Source organism: Rhyacophila brunnea, unplaced genomic scaffold, assembly GCF_057557595.1.
Source record: "Rhyacophila brunnea isolate RB1 unplaced genomic scaffold, BYU_Rbru_1.0 scaffold_10, whole genome shotgun sequence".
In the NCBI taxonomy this organism is placed as follows: Eukaryota; Metazoa; Arthropoda; class Insecta; order Trichoptera; family Rhyacophilidae; genus Rhyacophila; species Rhyacophila brunnea.
The window spans coordinates 21,162,584-21,184,672 of NW_028232752.1; the positions used below are offsets into that span (position 1 = coordinate 21,162,584).

The following is a 22,089-nucleotide window of genomic DNA, read 5'->3' on the forward strand; positions in this document are numbered from 1 at the left end:
TTCTGTTTGTATGAAAAGTGGGGACGCCGGATTGAATATTGATCTAGCTGCATATTAAGGGCTTCAGTGGATTGCTTAAGAAATGAACTCCGAGTCTTTTATAACTACTCTTCACTGATGGCGGAAGTTCGAGAGCTTTTGTCCTCAGTGAGGCTTCTTTTTATTAAATGGAATTATTATTTATATTACAATATAAATTATGTGGAACTTTTGACATTTATTCAGAATTTGAACATATCTATTACATAGTTAGATTAGACTTTGTAAAGAAATAATTCAACGGTTATGATATTCAAGATGATTAAAAATACATATCATATTTGTTATAATTAAATATTTTATATGATAGACGCTAAATTTAATAGGCATATATATTTCATTTCAAATATTCATTTAAAACCGTCAACTACTCAAATACCTACTAGTTAATCACTTTATTGATGTTGTAACAATTGAAAATAATTATTCGTGGTAGAAAGATATTGTTTTTTTTTATTATAATTCAATATTGAATATAGGTTTAAGAATATTAGGTTCTTTATTTTAGAATAAACGTAATTTAGAAAAAATCTCAGGAAGATAACTGCATTTTAGAAAAAATCTACCCGCTTTCGCAATTAAGCATATAACTACTTTTGGCTAATAACTGAGGTACCTATATAAAACTACTCAAATTCCCTCCTGATTTGCGTATTTTGAAGTATATCAATTAAAAACGTGGTTATAAGAAATATTTCGCATAAAACATAGACGATCGATAGCTTGGAAGCAAACATGCTCACCTGGAAAATGTAACGCGGCGTCTAACGTGGGCGAAGTCAATGCGAATGCGACGCGATGCGGCGCGGCATGAAAATATCAAACACCAACGTCAACGCTACCTGTAGTGGTCTACGTGCAGATAATACCCAGCGAGCGGTGCGGGGCTTCAACGACGCGATCAAACGGTTTGATATTTTTGCGCGAAGTGGACGCGGCGCGGCGGTGTTGGCGTCGCCATGGTAACAATTTTATAATAAACATAAGAGGTAATTATTTACATACATCTAAATATTTCTAGGCGTTACCATGGTAATAAACAAATTGTATAAATCTGCGATGGTGACTCAGCTACACGTAGGACAATGGCGCCGCTTCGCATCGTTTTGGATCGTATCGCTTCAAACTGCATCGCGATCGCGTTCGCATCGACTTTGCCCACGTGAGACGCCCATTAAGATTTGAGTTCAAGTCCCACTTGGTCCCATGTTTCTAAAGTTTTTCAAAATTATGATTTTTTTATATTATAATAAATCTCAATATGTAATAATTTTATTATCTTACATAACTTAGTAGGTATATAGCTATTAGGACCGCTTTAGTTCGCTTCAATAAAATATTCTCAAATAAATTCCTATTGAAACTAATTACACCGATTATGTGGAATTAGTATTTGACACATAATATTGTGCTATATTTTAGTTATTAAATTAATTAATTAATTAACACACGACTTAAATATGATAATAGATAAATTATTAAAATAAATAGCAAACCACGATTATTACATTCAAATAACATTGAAGTTAAATATACAATTATTTATACTATTTTTATTATGACTGAATAATTCACTACTTGAATTTAATACAATATTTTGTAAAGGTAAGTAACTATTATTGGAACTTTGATTCAAATCGCATTCAATTCATATTGCCAATATTAGCTAAATTTGAGAAGTGCTTCAGTTATATGGATTATTAGTCAAATTTTTCGTAATCAATTAGGGCGCAGATGGCTAAATTGGTAAAGTACGTTGGCCGGAATGAGGTACGAGTCCTGTACAGCACCAATTTTTTTTTCAAGATTTTTTTTCGAATATCGACTGCCTAATCTGCAAACCGGCCATCTCCATTTGGGTAAATTATTCAGGAAGGAGGAAAAACATAATAATTTAACTATCGACCGGAATTCAACAATTTCAAAAATACACTTGGACTTGTTTTTGTTTTCAAATAAGCTGCACCATGAATTAATACACTGTTTTAGCTTCACTTTCATATATAAAGAACGGAAATTTGGCACCTGCAGTTGGGTGTTTTGTGTGAAGAACAATAATGCATTTCTTTTTAAGTTTAGGAAAACATGGTTTACAAAATAAATCTCCTTTTTGGTCAGAAGTGCGGTTGGCTGGTTTGCAGATTAAACAGTCGTTATTAAGGTCCGTTTCAGACGGGACACCGGTGTCACGATCGATATAATATAGACGGGCCTTTGTATTATGTTTATGAACGTCCCAAAGCTAATATAAAAATGAATGTCTGTCTGTCTGTCTGTCTGTCTATCCCGTATGCATTCCTATACTATTCATCCGATTGCGATGAAACTTTGGTGAGTTGTTGTGAGTCTTATTATGATTCGAATTTAGAACATAAAACTGGCTGCGTAGAACAAGTGTACCGGCGGCTTGAGAATTTAGCGGCCGACGGAAAAGTGTACCGGACACGCGTTGACTAATTAGCTCTGGGGCGTTCATAAACATAATACAAAGTCCCCTTTATTCGAATACAAAGACCTCCTTATTATATACGAGCGCGACACCGGTGTCCCGTCTGAAACGGGCCTAAGTTTCTGAGATGCTTCCTAGTGATTTTATAAATTTATTATTATTGGCACACTCTGAACTAAACCTACATTGAAAAATTAGCATTAATTGTAACTAAATAATAATTATTAGAATACCACATTCTAACCTTAGATTGAACATTGAATAATTCATGAAAACGGTTTGTGTTTTAACCGTATCTATTAAAATCACGCAAAGCGTCGAATTTTCAATTGCTGTAAATTAATAAAGGAAAACAAGTGGGAAATGCTCGAAAATGGAGCGAAGAAAATTTTTGTCGGAGAGCCTCTCTCAAATGCGAGACAACGGAAAGTAATACCAATCTATTTGACGTCAAATTTAAAATATTGCGTCAGAAATTGAAAGTGTGCGGCTCTGAAATAGAAAACAAAATATGTGCAAACATTACAAAAACTTAAGATTTGAAAAATAATAAAAATATATTATTACTTGGGATTTTTCGTAATATAACCTATATCATCATTATCATCAGCCTGAATCTATCCACTGCTGGATGAAGGCCTCTTCAAGCTGCTTCCTCTTCTCTCGGTCCTGTGTATAACGTTGCCACGTACTTCCGCAAAACTTTATCATTTCATCGATCCAGCGGCCTCTAGGTCTACCTTGCGGACGTTTTGTTCTTCTTGGATACCACTTGATGACTAGATTTGTCCAACGATTGTCTTTTCTTTGAGCTATGTGTCCAGCCCATCTTCATTAAAGGCTTTTAATAATCTCTATTACATCGTAAACCCTTGTCTGTTTCCTTATCCAGTCATTCCTCTTTTTGTCCTTTCGCGTTATGCCCAGCATGCACCTCTCCATACCACGTTGTGCTACTCTAAGTTTCTGGATCTCTCTTTTACTTAGGGTCCACGTTTCACACGCATATGTGATCACGGGAAGCGCACACTGTTTGAACACTTTGCGCTTTAGGCACAGTTGAAGGTAACTTTTGAAGACATTATTCAGGCGGCCAAAAGCACTCCAGTCTAGCTTTACTCTGCGAACAATTTCATTAAATATACATCCATCTATAAACACTTATTGTCCCAGATAGATGTTGCTTTTCATCTGTTAACCTATATAAGCGGTACTAAATGTTACCTCAAAATAGTGGAGTTCGACGTTGAAACTAATTCTTAATAACGGATTATTGAAAAAAAAATAGATATGGACAAATAAGAAGAAGACAAATAATTACTCTCTTAATTATTTGCAACATTTTAGATGAACGTAAATGAAGGAAAAAAACAGAGAGAGAGAGAGAGAGAGAGAGAGACATTGAAAAAATCATGAAAAGCGAAAAAATGAGTGTGCGAAATTTCTGTAAACAATGAAACCTATTCAGATATCATATTCCAGCGTCCCTCCCATAAGGCAGGGCGATGCAAGCTGTAGAACTAGGTACTGTCTCACCACTGTACGAAGGCGGAAACAGGATGTCGCTGCATGTCAAGTAAAAAATATAGTCAATGTTGTAATTAGGAATTAACCCCAAATGCAATAAGTTTTTAAATAATAATACATTATTATAATATGTCAGTTGGAATATAATGGAATATAAAATATAAATGAGATATTATGTTATATTATAGTAATTACGGTACTTACTTACTTATACTAAATAAAGTAAAATCATTACATAACCTACCTCGTATAACTAAATTGAAATAAAACAACTTATATAATAATATAGTCATACGGTAAACTAAGTATTATTAACCCGAATATATTAATTATATTAAACAAAATTGCGTTTCAAGCCTTATCATAGCAATTAACTTGGGTTTGAAAGGAAACTATATTATACATGTAGGTTTGAACATATTTATTAAATCACGTCAAAAATAATATTAATACATCGATCATTCTTCATATTATAATCTTCTTAAATGTAGATTATATATTGACATCCTTTCTTCCATTCTTCTAGCGGGTTATAAAAGCGTCTTCGATTAGTGTTTCTAATTCAGCCATTTTAGAGTACTTCTCTTGACGAGCGCCAAATATATTCAACCATACTTTCCAGAATGTGGGAAAAAATTTATACCATGGCAATACAATACTTATGGAATTAATTAACATAAGTAATAAGTGTGGCCATCGTCTCGCACGATGGCCGCGCGGCTTAAGCGTTGGCCTATATCGTCGTGGGTCCCAGTTCGAATCCTGGGTCTGGCAAGTACACATATTGTTTTTCAATATGTGTATGAGTTAGAGTAGGACCTAACAGGTTGAGCAAGTGGCTGACATATATTTCTCGTCAAAATAAAATCTGTTAATACAAACCTCTACAGTGTGGCGGCCCATATGATCATATTAGGATTTGACATGGTCGAAAGAAAAGATAGAAGAATAAGCGTGCCCTACTACGTGTGGTGAAGTTGGAGGGGGTAGTTAGTTCATAATGTTACCATATTTCCTTCTTATTTTAATTTCAATTTATTTATTTTTAAAATATTGTGGACATCACAAATTATAAGTTTAAGACGTTCACAACATGATATTTAGAAACAAAGAAATATAAAACAGTATTACATAAAAAAGAGATAGATCAGAATAGACATAAATAGTAAGTTATTAAACAGTAGAAATGTGTACATACAAAAAATATAAATTAGATAGGTACAAGGAAGTACACCGGATGAGTTAAGCAGACCCTATTTTAAGAATTTATAAAACAACGTCCACCTAGGTATACTCATCCTCACGTAGGTGGAATGTATCACCACCCGAAGGAATTTCGTTGAACATAGTTATCGCCCTCCCAATTGGTCATATAGTACCTACCTACGCCACTTCACTTTACTTTCAAAACTTTGTATAATTTTACTTCAAAGCGATTTTTTTACAATGATTTTTTTCCATATCAACTGCACTCATATTAATATTTTCAAACAAATACTTTTAAGTTAATGCATTTTTCATTAGGTATGGAGAGTTGTTTGTCGAGAGTTGTCGCCGTGCTATTAGAATAAATTTTCTTCATTCTTTCGATTTAATTTATTCATTTTTTTTTTTGTGTCTCGGATATTATGATTCCGCTTTTCCCCTTACGAATTTCCCGTGCTGCGGCGCTATTAACGATTCGAAAAGTGTCCGATCGAAAATCTGTCGTCATTGAAATCGCGCCCTTTCAATGGCGCACCAGAAAAACCATTAAAATTAAAGTATTGCCAAAACAACATAAACGTGAAAATCTTTATAAATATACATATAAGGAAATGCCTGAAAAATTATTTGACCCCAGTAGGACATAAACACACATCTCTATTTTTGTGCAATCTCCATATCTTTTTTGTGAATAATTCCTAATAACTATCCTATCACAGGTATTTCAAACTCCTCTGAATTATCGTGACCTTATTTGTGATTTAAATCAAGGATTAAAATATGGCTAAGGATAGGTAATCCAAATTTTATATTTAAGTATTTTTTAAATGCTATTTTTTTTAAATTAAATTTACTAAATGATAATATTAATAATTATTTCATTTCTTTACTGCCAATTTTGTTTCCTTTGCAGAATTTGAATTGTCGATGGCATAGTTATTATAAACCGTCTCTGTTCTGGCAGAACACACTAACTGGAAAATACTAGTTTTGAGTAATTTGACTTTGAAGTTGTTAAAATGTTTGAATTGGTCTATCATGTGAATTTATGAAGTAATCGAAAAAAGAATGACTTTAAAATAAAGACTGTTTATTTATTAAGAAGGTTTACAGACGGTATAGTTTGAAATAAGGAATATTTTGGTATAACTAACTCAATATGTCATTTTTTCGAATTAGTGTCTTCTGCCAGAACAGTGACGAAATAATTCACGTTAGTCGTACACGGATGGCTAACAGCAAAAGAATACTCACCCGGACTGTGGGTGATGTGAGTAAATATCCCACACGGTCTAGTTATTTTGAGGTTTTTCAAAATTATAATACGAATCCAACATTCTGATATATTGTGTGAATAAATTAACTAATAAATTCGCAAGCACAATGACGTTATTAATAAATTTGGTTAATGTAAATTTTTTTTGTTTTTTTATTTTTATTTTTCATAATTAATAATTTTCCACAGCAGTTTTAGTGTAAAGAAAATTTATAATAAAAATATAATATGGATTCCATATCACAAAATAAATTCAAAGTACTACAAGGATTTTTTCGGTATCAAAAGTTATTAAGTAGGTATACTGGTATACCTACATACTTAAACATATTTCATAAAATACCGGATACGACGGAAACTGCTTTCCAAGCTTAATAAATTTATACTAAGAAGACATTGAAATACTTTTCAAAAAGGAATTTTACTTATAAATAAAGATAAAAATATTTTCAGTTAATTTGTTAAATAAATGTTTGAATTTTTACAAGACGTTTTATTACGAAAAATACCAAAAAATATTCATCGTATTTAACCCGTTGTCTTTCAAGCACAAGATATCCTTGTATTTCAAAATCGTTCTTTAGTAGTAGGTACTTACTTATCTGGTTTTAAAACTACGTTGGTAAAACTGGTGAGTGCATCAGGCAGAAGTGGTAGAACCAAGGAGAGATCGCGTACAGACAATGGGAAAATCCTGAATGGCCTACGTCTTGCGTTTGCTCAAAATAAAGGTGCATTTTCTAGCTGTTGCTAATCGTTACACATCGACATCATATCGACGACGTTGTTAGTTGATTGCTGTCCTACGTTATTAAGTGCACATGAGGTTGTGACTTATTCAAGCAACAGTTGTTATTTGATTTAGTCAATATGTTTATTATTTTACATATTCTGGTGGCATTTTCATTTTAACAGCTAAAATTTTTGATTTCTAGCGTTCTAGAGTTGTGTCCTGAAAATGACTTCAATTAAGAAAAAAACTACCTGTTAAAGGATAGTATTATAATTCCATAGTTAAACTACGTTATGTACTTATTTATGGATATTATATAGTCAAAGATACGTATATACAATGTTATATACGTCAAAAGACAGGGGCAGCATATCCAATAATTGCATATCTGACTTTTTTACGATTGTTTCGTGTTACAATGATGCTCATCAAGCGTGAAAATTATTAATATTAACATGATTTTCAATCTAATACGCATAAAAATTAACGCCCACGGTGGCCGCGCAGCTTAGTCGTTGGACTATCACGCCGTGGGTCCCAGGTTCGAATCCTGGGTCCGGCAAGTACACATATTGTTTTTCAATTCGTGTGTGTCAGGGTATGGACCTAATAGGTTGAGCAAGTGGCTGACATCCATTTCTCGTAAAAAACAAAATCTGTCAATACAAACCTCTACTCTGTGGAGGCCCATATGATCTTATTAGGATCGGACATGGTCGAAAGAAAAGAAGAAAAGAAGCATAAAAATTAGTACACTAAAACAGTCGGTTTTGGCGGCTCTTGTGATCCAATGCGTAAGACGCTCGCCTTCCATCCGAGAGTTCTGGGTTCGATCCGGTGAGGTCAACATATATTTACATAATCTAATATGTAAATTCCTCCAGCCTGGGGGTTTTGCCACTCTAATTGGGATTCACGGCCTGTTGTGATGTTTAAACTAAGACACAAATAAAAATAAAAAATAAATTAATTAATTAGTATGTATTGTTGTGAGCACGCTACTGAGTTTAAAATATCGGCGTGGTGTGGCTGTTTTTATCGTAAATTTCTGTCACAGTCAGTCAGTTGGTGTAATGTAGAAAATAATCACGATTGGCAATATTGGGAAATGATTCGAATCGCCGAGACGCCGAACGAAAGAAATCGGCCAAATTATCTCCCTAGGAAAATATTTACATCGGCGAAACGTCCATTGATTGTACACAGTTCTACGCTTCTCGGTTGCAAATTTATTTATTCACGATTCAAGAATTTAACGCCATACAGACGATTTAAATCGTTGGAAAACGAAGTGCTGTATTTTTACACAACAAACATCGTACAGAATTTACTTCACTCACAATAATAACAATGTAAATGTAGTTACAGTCTTTTAAAGGATTTTCTCTTATCTTATGTTAATAACATGAATTTTTGATTGTATGTATAGATTTTTAATACATACAGTTATATGAAATAAATACATACAGTTAAATGAAAACATCTCGAAATTATCTCGGACAGCAGGTGTCCATAGACGGAAGCATGCACGACGAAATTGTTCGAAGAACAAAGCTGGGATAGAGTGCTTTCGGACGTCTGAATAGTATCTTCAAGAGTGACCTACCATTATGTATTAAGCGTAGGGTGTTCAACCAATGTGTGCTACCCGTACTCACGTATGGCTGCGAGACGTGGACCCTCAACACGAGAGATGTCCAAAGGTTAAGAGTCACACAGCGAGGCATGGAGAGGTGTATGTTGGGCATCACGCAAAGGGACCGTAATAGAAACGAATGGGTTAGGAAGCAGACAGGAGTACGCGATGTAATAGACGTTGCCAAACAGCTGAAATGGAAATGGGCGGGGCACATTGCTCGCCGAAAGGACGGCCGCTGGACAAATGCCGTCATCCAGTGGTACCCAAGGGGCATGAAACGGCCACAGGGCCGCCCTAAAAGCCGCTGGATTAACGAACTGGTAAAGTTTGGCGGAAATACGTGCCAGCGAACGACACAGGACCTAGAGAGTTGGAGAAAGCTTGAGGAGGCCTTCATCCACCCACAGGATTGACCCCGGCTGATAATGATGATGATGATATGAAAACAAGTTTTAAATAAACACACTTTATAGACCCAGTGACGTCTGGTGGCTTAAATTTTATTTTGATTGGGGGACATTAAAAAACTTTGCATATTCGTAGGAAAAAAGTTATTTTCTGTTGTTTTCAAAATAATTTAATTTATTTTGGTGTATCACTTGAGTGAGTTAAGCATGCATTTTTATTTTTTAAATAACAAATAATATTAGAGCACTGTAATAATTAATACAACTACCTTTACATTAACATTTTAAATATTTTAGCAGTTAATGAGATATAGCTACAAACTAATTAATATTTTCCATCATTTTTCAAGATGGCGTCCGTATCACAGCATGTATGAGCGCTTTTTGGTAAATGTAGTCTCCGTTTAGGGGAATAATTTCTAGGTAAATCCTTATTATGACTAGACGGTTACTATTTAATTAATTATCTTTACGATAATACGTTTTACGAATTTACGAATTGATCTTTAAGTTTGGGATTTAATAATATCATAAAAATAAATATATATTTAAACAAACACCACATTTTGCATTCATATCTTGGAATATTGATATATGGATAATAATTATCCTACATTAATTTAGGCTTCATGCAACTCGTAATAAGTAGCGCAATTTATCAATAATTGAAAGTGTAAAATAAATTTAATCTTTCTCAACATATTATAACTAATTAGTTATCTTATTCAATATAGACTTCATGCATACATAAGTAACTACTGAAACATCTACTCATCATTTTTTTGTAAGCATCCCTAATTTTGATTTCTCTTCCAATTCACCAATGTATATGAACATAAGCAAACGATTTTTTGAATGATTAACCCCTTCATTAAATTATCTAATATCTATATTAATCTTTTGGGCGGAACCGCGAGTGCTTTTCGCATTCTTAATTCAATTGCACAGAGAAAGGGTTAAAATCAGTGACGCACGATTTACGTCATAATAAAAAGAAATTATATTGAAACCTAATTGGTAAATTTTATAATATTTCACAAGGTTTCACTATAATATGTCAGTTTTCGCTTGATAAAATAACCCAAAAGGTGGTAATACGTACTGCTTACTAAAAATCGTTGGATTAACTAATTGGTTAATAATTATTAATATGCGCGAATAATTTGGATGTAATAAAAGATTTTTTTTAAATTTTTAATGAAAAATGGTTTATTCATCTTCACTTTTCAGAAATAATTAAATTAGTAAGAACTTAGTAACTAGGTACTTATAAAGACGTCAAAACTAAATTTGAAAGAATCCTAGCCCCATCTATGAATAATTAATATTATTACCACCATTTAAATCTTACATACTATGGTAGCTATTTGTTGATATAATTTGAAATATCTGCAAGGATGTTAGTTGAGTTCGTAGCTTATTGGTTAGAGATCTAGGATGGCAAGCAAAAGCCGTGTTTTCTAATTCAACTCGGTTCAAAAAATATATATTGACTTTTTTATGTGTACAGTGCAGTACGTGTTGATACCCAAATTCTTTAGGTTTACACCGAGATTATATTATTACGTACATACATACATTTTATATTGTCATAATATATATAAATAAATATGAATAACAACTGCATTATTTTCACAATTATATTTATTGCCAGTATTATTATGAAAATGAGAAATATAACTTCATTAAATTTTTGCTGTTTATAATAAAATTTTCAGTGAAGAAAAATAGTATGCTATAGTATTAAGGGCTTAGTCATTTGTGAAAGCCAGTGGCAATAAAATTTTGAAAATAGACGATATACTAGATTATTTGTTAGGTTAGGTTAGGTTATCATGGTTGAATTCATGAATTTTGCCTAAATCGGTTATGAAAATTGCCGCTGTTCCCACCTGGCTTCCAGTAAACAGACTTGTACATATTAAAGTTACCTGTGGATATTGCAGAAACTATTCATAATGCACACTGCTTTCTATCGCATTTATTATGTTCATAAAGGTTAGTACAAAATAAACTACGAGCTTTTCATAAGCTTCCCATTTTAATACAATATTGCTACGCCAATGTTGCGCATGGCACATTTGTTACATGTTATGGAATAGCCTCGCCGTAATGAGATCATCACAGAAACGTTTCATCTTGTGCACATACTTAAATTAACACGCTCATTGGGCGACAAATGTATGGGCAGATCTGGCGGTTTACCCGCTAAGGCTGAAAACACACGCATGCAAAGTGGTGATAAACGGCGACGAGCGACGAACATCATGTCGTCTTAAGCCCAGGCTTCGGCTTGTGAACACACGTGCGACTATTTTTAATCGTATTTTTTATGTACTGCATATCATTTTAACATATTAATATTGTACACAGTTTCATACATTCTAATAGACATTCACTGTACTTAATATTATGTTCCTTCTAATTTTATATTATAATGTGTGGGGTTTCCAATACCCCTGTAAGTCTTCAACTAGTACCTGCTCCCTTCACCCTATCATACTCTAGTATCGGAGTATAAGGAATAGAACTCTTATTTTTATATTTTCATACATTTTAAACAATTGAGTACATAAAAATTAATCATTTCAGTCAGAGTTTTTGGCTGCCATCTTAGTATTTTATCGGCTTCCAATAATCGTAAAATGTCAAGATTAACTTCGAATACTAATTCAGCACAAGAAATATAAAAATAAGAGGTGTAGGTTACCTTGTAGGTTAGGCTATAACACGGTATAATTATTGTGGATAAATATGAATTAAATGTTATTTTCAATTAAATCTGTATCATAATATGCATTAAAATTTGTCACGTAAATGAAATGCGCATTCAATATTAGTAATATTTGACGACAATCTTGCGTTTTATTGCCTGGCCGTATTTAAGTAATAAACCTAGTTCGAAGCCTTGGTTTATGGCAGTGATGCACAACCTATTTGAATGAAGGGCAAGTTTATCCATTTTCTAATTTTTCACTGGCCGCAGTGGGTAAAAGTAATAATGATATATTAGACAAGATTATACAAGACAAGACATAAACTTTAATAAATTGAATTTGATAGTTACAACTACTCCAATCACTCTCCACTCTGTATTACGTACATAATGTATTTGCAATTTCAATTTCAATTAAAAAATTGGTGATGAAGTACTTGTTATTTTGAGCCGCGGCTTGAGCATCACTGGTCTATAGCGACTGGTTTTTGCATTTCTTTCTGATTAATTTGTTCTGTGATTTAGTACATATAATAAAATATATTTTCAAACAGAAAACCAATCGAATTAGACGGTCATTATAAAAAAAATAACATTTTCTCCGAAGATTTATTGCAAATTATAAGGTGAATTTTGAAGTGGCTCAATATTTAAATAAAATACGTATATATTATGTCCGGTCATCTTGCCAAATTTCATGCTTTTTTACAAAAGTGAACAATTATTTAGCTATGGCGCTGGACTACTAGGTAGTAGATATTTTTGCAATTGATTTGAATAATATTAAACTTAAATGAAAGTATATACTTATTATATAGGTACCTACCTATTTCTGTTAAGACTGACCCCTGAAATTAATTGGTACATAAGTCACTGTTCTATCTGCTTCAAGATGTAATTTGTTTTCAAGCTCCGGTGCCCATACCAATTTTATTATGATAAATCCAGATATATTTATAAATCGTTCCTGTTTTTATTAAACCATTTCAAAATATAATATTGCCGTAATTAATAATGTTTATTAAAGAAGCATGGTTCGTTATAATTTTATATAGGCCAAGCTGATACTTTGAGATGAAAATGGAGACCTTTTCAAATAGTTTCAAATGCAAACTATGCTTATCCAGGCTTTCGAAACGAAAATTAATCGAGACCATCCTACCGGTAATTTGAAATAGTTGCAATAAGGCGACTTCCCAAGCGTGCTATAGCAATATCGCTTAGTCGACCGTTAATAATATGGCGATATAAGGTAGGTTCTCACTGTTGCCGAGATTCTGCAAAATATAATAGTATATACTTATATATATTTCAAAAAATACTATATTCTGTTATATAAAGGTATTATATGAGGCATCAAGGCTAAACGGCCTTTTATCTTCGTCACTTGTAGTACAGACCTACAAACTTAATTGAAGAGTTGATGGGGGAGCCACAGTCGAAAACTACCCAATCAAAACTCGCAACTTGACAGAATCTGACATTCGAATGGCGTACCGCGTACATATGGTAGTTCTTAGTTCCATTAAATGACCGTTCTTTAGATAAGTTTGTAGGACTGTACTGTTGCGTGTAAACGAAGAGCTTATGGCTCTCTGAGGGAAGAAGGAAAAAATAACAGGGAAAAATAAGGGTTATACAGTTACTTCTCCTTCGAATTGACGTTATTTTTAAATATATGCAAATGGAGATGTAACTAAATGGACTCTCTTTTGTTTCCTACTGTAAGAATAAAAAATAATAATTATAGACTAAGGAGGCGTCTCGTGGTCGTGGTCTCGAAAATTCGGTGAGGATGGCTGGTTCGTAATTGTTAAGATTGTTGATGCTGTAGATTTTTTTAGAAAATTTCGAGATGTAGTCGTAGATGGTTTCTGCATTCAAGTCTCTATGACGAGTGGGTATTGCGAACAAACCATAGGGCATCTGTGATCATTCTAAGAGATTTATATTGTATAGTCTGAAGCAAAAAAATATACTTTGTGTAATCCGTATTATAAATTTAAAAAAAACTATGTAGTGCGCTTTTCCTACTTTGTCAAATTACAATTTTTACTAATATCGGAGGATTAACAACTTATTAAAATGTAATTATAAAAAAAAACTGTATTCTTTTTTGTTAAGAAAACCGCATCGAATTTTACCAATGGTATTGCATAAATAATTTGTAACTCGTGACAACCTGGAAAATGATCTTCTCCCTCTATGAAAGTTCACAAAGAAATTCAGTTATTCGGAAAGGAATTTAGAATAAAACTTCTAAATATTATAGTGCGCAATTTTGAACGTCCTCTTAAATTAACTCCTAAAAATGTTCAAACTTGTCTCACAAATTTGGCAACTCTGGGCTTTAGCCCCTTCATATAGTCATAATATGGTAAATTTGGCCGAGACTTACCACCTTCTTTTACTTTTATAATTTGTTTGTGGCTATCTCGATGTTTAGTGATTCTATGATCCTCACAAAACTCTTACAATATTATTTTTACTGATTTAGTTTACTCGTACAAAGCCGCTGTAGCGACAAATAATTTGTTGCGGATAACGGTCAATAGCACCTTATTTGATTGAATCCGTTAAGAATGTATGACCTCATACGTCACCTTTCTGTACCGCTAGGGTTGGGGTTTTTCCTAGGTCGTCTAATATGTTTCATTACGGAACCCTTATTAAACCATTCACCAATTCACTTGAATTAAATAATTAATATCCATTAAACTCTTCCAATTCTAATACTTTTACTAAATGCTACTTTTATACCAACTTGATATAAAGTCATAAAACTTCAATGAATACTCATGCAATTTTTATTTTGGTAGGTTGTGTAAAAATTGAGTTTCTTACGTAGATTATAATATATTTTTTATACTTAATACCGATTTGTTTATCAATAAATAAATTATAACAACATTTTTAAACTTTAAAACTTTAATATTATTAATATAATACTTTTATAAGTGAAAGTGGCTTACAAAGTCGTAGATCTTGAATCTTTAAATCCCGGGTTTGACCAAACTACATTTTTTTCTTTTTTTTAAATCTGTGTTTGGATTCATACCATAAACCTAATGGGTTTAGCAATGATTTGAGTTACCACATCTACACCCGCCATATATATATGCATCCGCGAATTGTGCATGGCCGCCTTCCATGACGCTATAAACGTGTCAGAATGAAAAGATTTTAATGCCACACTTCCTTGTCCATAAACAAATCTGAGCGGGACAGATTATGAAACCATGTAGGTACCTTATTTCTCAAATAAAGAAAATAAAATATAATCTTGCCTTGCTCATTTATCTCTAGTGACATGAAAAACGTTCTATGTACCATTTACCCGTGTACTGAAACTCTGCTGAAACAAAGGAGCCAGGAGTTGAAAGTGATGAATCTATGGAGAGATCGGTGTTATTCTGTCTTTCATCTTATTACGATGAAGCAAACTTTTCACATGTCTTAAAGTTGGCCTTGCATGATATCAAGTCAGCGTGGCCAAGTGGTTCCATGTTTGGAAAGACACTGTCAAACAGCTTCGTTCAGTTGGATCCCATCAGCGGGCAGTACCAGAGCACGTATTCAGTGTATTGATGGTCGTGCATTCCAGTTCATATCCTGTCTAACGAAAACGTAGAGGTTGGCTGCAAAATCTCCATGACCAGCCAGGAACTGGTTTACCCAGTGTGTTGGTCTTTATTGTCTCGTCTGAATCCTACAGGATACATCTGGAAAAAATACGTTTGTCGACCTTTGGTGGACACCTACCAAGTGGACATCCAATTATTCTGAAATAAAAATCTGTTAAGAAACCTTTTCTTGAAGACTGATATCGGATTGTAGAGACAATTAAAAAAAATGGAATTTCACCAAATAAATTCTTTCTAGATTAATATATCTAATAATTAAATTTTGCGTTTTAGATGAGTCACTATGTGGTTAAGGATGCATTAGCCTAGGCCTAGGCGCATCCGATGTCTTGAAGTAACTTAATGTAACCTTTTCACGGTCAACTGATGACCCGTGACTCGTGGTCGCCTGGTCTTGCGACAACAATTGGGGATTTGAGGTAGGTGGGAATAAAGGAATGAGAGCCACCATAATTAGCCCAACCAATTATTATTAAATATGTAGGTAGTTAGATCAAAATACTAACCATATAAATATATAATGTTAGGCCGATTATGTTAAAATATTGTATATAGTATTTTGTACAAAATACCTATACAATAAATCATAAATCGCATTTGACGGTTTTTTCTCATATATACGGTATATATTAAGCGTTGAACATAACATTATGAATATATGAAAGTCATATTACATACCATCTCGTCTTACCCATGCAAGTGAGTGAAAGGAGAGCATTATAAGAAAGCATTCTTTGTTTTCATAAAATCGGGCGTTTTCTGCGATTTTTTTATGACAGGTATTATACGTCGTATTTGTATGTTTACTTTTCATATAAAACGCGCCTGGATTTTATACGAAACACATTTCTGCGAAAAATCACTTTCCGTGTAATTTAATTTCGCCAGATTTGCTTGGAAAATTTGTTTGTTTCATATATGACAATAATGCTCCGTATATTTGGTATTAATGGAAACGTTCATGAATTATTATATTAGTTTTTGAATTTTTTTCTAAATATTCTGTATCACGTTCTCTCAGGATAATAATAATAATATATTATATTATATTATATGAGTGTAAAAGAGTAGCACAACGTGTTATAGAGCATGCATGCTGGGCATAACGCGAAAGGACAAAAAGAGGAATGAGTGGATAAGGAAACAGACTAGGGTTTGCGATCTAATAGAGTTCGTTAAAGGCCTCAATGGAAATGGGCTAGACAATCGTTAGACAAAAGTAGTCATCCAGTGGTATCCAAGAGGTACAATATGTCCGCAAGGTAGACCTAGAGGCTGCTGAATCGATGAAATGATTAAGTTCTACGGAAGTACGTGGCAACGCAACGCACAAGACCGAGAGAAGTGGAATCAGCTTAGAGAGGCCCTCATCCAGCAGTGTAGATGCAGGCTGATGATGATGATACTATATTTATTATTAATCGGTAAAAGACTTTTTTAAAACTCGTTCAATGAAAATCGAAAAATAAATGTAAATTGAAATGAAGGGGATTGCTTTGTTGATAATGCATTTCATTCTCTCTTCTGTGATGAAGAAAAATCATAATTAAATCATATTTTTTTAGTCATCCACTCCTTAGGTGGAGTGTGTGGACTGTAACTCAGTGTCTCAGAGTACTCATGTAGTTGAATTCTTGCAACAGGGCGAGTAAAATATCAAAAAAGTTTTAAATCCAACAAACGTGGTCTGCAAATTTGAAATTTGAGGATTTGGGGTGCTTCACGCGAAAAAAAAGTTCGAAGGTTGTAAACCGCCTGACTTGCGTGCAGGTGGAACAGTGGTATTACTCATTCATAGGTAGTAAAACCAACAAAAAAATAACCACACAAACGAGAAAAATGATATTGTTGTTTCCATCTCTAAATTTCAATGGAACTTGTACAAATACTAGGAATTGTCGAATTGCTCGATTTATTCGTAGCACCGTAGAGCTTCTACGAAATCGTCACCGCTACGCAGAAATACAATTATCCGTTTATCCGTACAAAGCCGTTGTTGTCTATCAGGATAGCGATTTTCCACGATTTGGAATTTATAATATTATTCAGTGTTCATCTCGCACATTGAAATAACTAAACAAAGAGTAGCATTAATAATAATTATTCAATAAAGTTTCTCGTATAATAGTTGAGCTATTAAAGTAGATTAGTATTAAATTTATAACACGAACACACAATTTTGTTAGATGACATTATTTGAGTGGGTATTATTATAACTTTAAAAAAACTATAGAAATAATCTAAAGAGGAAATCGGATCAAAGCCGATGGTATCTCATGATAATTACATTTTTTATATATAATAATATATTCGTGTCCTATTTTCTACTTTCATTTATTTCCATTTTAACTATATTAATACTTTGGACGCTGAAGACGCATCTGACGCGTAATGACCAGGCGGCCGATCGATGTAATTAACGTGCATTTTAAAGGTGGTGATTAAAAAATCATTATCTAGTCAGCAGCGAATGAGTTAATTAATACAGAGGATTGAAGCGGACCCTTTTTTGAGTTACTCTGCTCCAGGGTCTGCACCGCTGTTGGTAAAAAGTTTTAATAGTATACAAATCTTAAAAATAAAAAATGTAGTTTTAAAATAAGGTTTATTATTCATCATTTTCTTTATTAATTCTATTAAACAAAATTACCCACAGCAAATCGTCTTTCATTATCTGCCTCTTCTCACTCAGAATTAATTCAAATAATTCCAGTATTTCAAAGTGTCAAATAATATAATATTTTCATTTGGTTTTAGGACGAAAATTTAATAATAAAAAAAAATATCCGGAGTAGTAGTGCTCCACAAAGCTCCGGGTAAAACCACATTGCTCTACTGCTCCGTGCTCCTGCACTGAGCTCCGCTCCAACGCTTTGTATTAATACGCTTTTGCAAAAAATATCCGTGTTATTCACTATCAGGGAATTTCAAGATTAAATAATTCTTGCAGTACAACATTATTACAATCATTGCTCAGACGTTGAGCTTTTGATTTCTCAACTTTTTTCAATTTCACGAGATTCGTACTATAAAAATAATGGAACGTATGTTACCCTCTGGGGGTGGCAGTAATAAAGTACAATTTTTGAGTGTAGGCAAGTATTGGATTAAAACCCTACACTGCATAGTGATGCCATTTGGCATCATGATATTTGAATGCAGATATTAATAACCCCACCTACGATTTCGTTTTTGAAATATTTTATTATGTTTCATTAGTAAATTTTCACACACAATAGTAGTACAGTTAATTAGCAGATTCTCTCTCTCTGAATTAATACAAAATTTCAAATAAATTCTGACGGAAGTGAAAGCGGCTGCACCTGAAATTCACCTGTTTCGAATATACTTTTTAGCCAAAGAAAGTCCATTCAAGAACATAAAAAAAAATATTTCGTGATACATTCAGGTTTGTAGGTACTTCATGATTTTATTATATTTTTTATGCTGAATAATAAATACATAGAAATAAATCGAAAAATGGTTGTGATGCCATTTGGCATCATCATGCATTGGCGTAATGCTTTATTTGTGTACTCTATAATACCTACTTCTATGATGACTTAGTTTTCAAATACTAATTTCTTTTCCAGAATGCATTACAGAAAACGAGCATTGAATGACAAGGAGAGAAGGAAATAAAATATTTTTAAAATTATCACATCTTTAAAAAAAATATGTTCTTAAAATATTTTCACCTTGTTGCATGCAGATGCCATTTGGCATCATATTGTTTATTTGAATAAAAAAATTACAAAAAGTTTTTTTTTTTTTTTTAATATTTTTTCCATGGCTTTTATCATAATTCACAACACGATTTTTCATTAAAAAAGAAAATGTCATTCAATGTTACATAGGGTTAACATAAACACGTATAAGAGAATATGTTAGTTGCAATATTTGCACATGTATCATAATATAATATGCATTAAAGTTTGTCACGTAAAAGCAATGTGCATTAAAAGTCGAGAATGCATTGCGTCTCTACTAGCTTGCGTTTGAAGTGGATGAGAACAGAATAGTAACCCATAGTTATTAATAGTGATATAATAGAATAATAATATTTTTTATATTTTATTATAGAAAATCTCACACCACGCCACACCTTCTCACACGGGGAGTAGTAGGGCAGCTAGCATTATATTAAATTCTGCCAAAATAATATGCAAATGAATGCAGTATGTATAAATTGTTTCAATTAAACCAAACAGCAACACAACTTTGTATGAACGAAAACGATTTTCATAACATCTGTTGCACAATAAAAGCATTAAAATTATTAATACTGATCATTATAATAATAGACTGCCCTGTATTGATTTAAATTTTTCATTTGTGTGTGAAAGCATACATATATATGGTGTATATATACAACACATACTAGCAAGCATTGAGTAAACGGAGACAGACGTTTGCAAATCGCAAACCGGTAGGCCTGTTCCTATACTACGTTTCACGGAAGAAAACCGGAAAGATTTGTAAATATTCTTTAAATTAAGCTTAATAAAATTTTATTTTACTTCTTGTTACAAAATAACTATAATTTAGTATATTTATTTTTATAAAAAGTAGTATTTTTAAGTATTGATTGCTTTATGTGTACTACAATTAGTTTTTAATGTGAGAGGTGTCAGAATCCGTATATGATTCGGTTTCTTCAGGAAGGAGAAACATGTACAAACACACTTACAATGCCCGGCAAACAAAGTCAAAAGGGGGAGAGAGTGGCTGCATTCACTTTTGCTTGTAGATGTATTTCGTGTGTTGTTAGTAGATGTAGATACTACATAAGATAAGTTATAGTTATGTATAAACGGGGGTGATTTTTGCAGATGCAAATTCAGGGTCATAGGAGATGAATACATAAAATAAATACTTACTTACATTTATTTTAATTCGTTTTATCTATCGTAAAAATGAGTAAACCTATGCAATGTTTTGAAGAGATTCAGCATTAACTTTCTGTGTACTCAGCAGTTTCCCATTAATATGGTTTTACAGACTGCTGAAAATGTGGTAATCTCATGGTGCCAAGTTAGTTGAATATGGTGGATGTACCATCACGTATCCGGAAACTTGTACGTATGCAGTTCACCGTATCACACTTTACCGTGAAATATTGTATCGAAAGTATATGGCAGTATATTAAAGACCGACCGTCCAACCTCTTTGGGTCGTATAGTACTGACTAGGGAATCCAATCCCGAGCCAAAATTCTGATCCCGGGATTTCGGGATTACAATTTGACAATCCCGGGATCCCGGGACTGGTCCCGGGATTGGCATTTTTTTCCATTGTTGATATAAAATGTTTATATTTACAAATAACATTGATAAAATCGGTCAAAAATAAATCTAGTATAATTTATACTATTTAAGACATTTATTGTTAATATTGTATACGTTCAATCTTGGAAATACACAAGTTTAATGGAGTAAATAATATTGTAATATAAATAATAATGTGAATTTAATATGAGCTTGCTGTTTCTGATAGTAAAGACATAATGAATGGATTAGCGAGATTTAAAATAGTAAAGCAAATAATCATGGCGTACTTATGGCCTTTCCGCATCATAAATCTAATTTTTCGACAATGTCCGATCCTAATAGGATCATATGGGCCTCCACAGAGTAGAGGTTCGTATTAACAGATTTTGTTTTTTTTTTACGAGAAATGGATGTCAGCCACTTGCTCAACCTGCAAAATCTAATTAGTCAGCCAAATATGAAACTGCCGTAAAACGTATGATATCATGGTAGAATTACTTTGTTAAAAGTGTGAAGCATTGTTATTTTTCCAATCTTTCTCATTTTCAATAATTCATGTGAAAAAATAAAATCGATCGGCAACCTACACATGGGTATAAATCTTTATTAATAATTTATTAATAAATTTTTATTAAAAGTATTTTTTCTGTTTTATTTCCGCTTTTATTTTATTTTCCATAAAAAATTGATAAAAAAAATCAATCCCGAAATCCCGGGATTATGTTTATCAATCCCGGGATTCATAGGTATCGAAAATAGCTCGGGATCCCGGGATCCCGGGATTGGAATCCCTAGTACTGACATAAAATTCATGTCTAAATAAATCACGTTTCTTATCCGTTTTCACTTTACAGGAAGCCAGCAGAAAACAAATTTTGAAAATAGCTGATATACTAGATTATTTGTTAGGTTAGGTTACGTTGGGTCTTCATTCTTAAATAAATTCATGAATTTTGCCAAAATCAGCTACGAAAATTGAATTAATGTTCATATTGAATCTAATAAAATTGGAGACCGTATAGTTTATGGTCATCTCTTTCCGATAATAAAGCTCACGGCAAACTGTGCCACGGTGAAATATTTTACGTGCAATTTACATGTACCCGTACCATCAATACAATCAAGCAATTGATAAAAAAGCCGACTCTGGCCAACACAAGAGTTGCCAAGACCAGGCGCGCAC

The 22,089-nt window shown here is 33.0% G+C and overlaps 1 long non-coding RNA gene across 2 annotated transcripts in view; it reads left to right on the forward strand.

The window, feature by feature from the left end:
• The window catches only part of LOC147078993 (uncharacterized), a 277,623-nt gene that overhangs the window by 184,555 nt on the left and 70,979 nt on the right, over nt 1-22,089 (forward strand). The gene's annotated exons all lie outside the window — the stretch shown is intronic.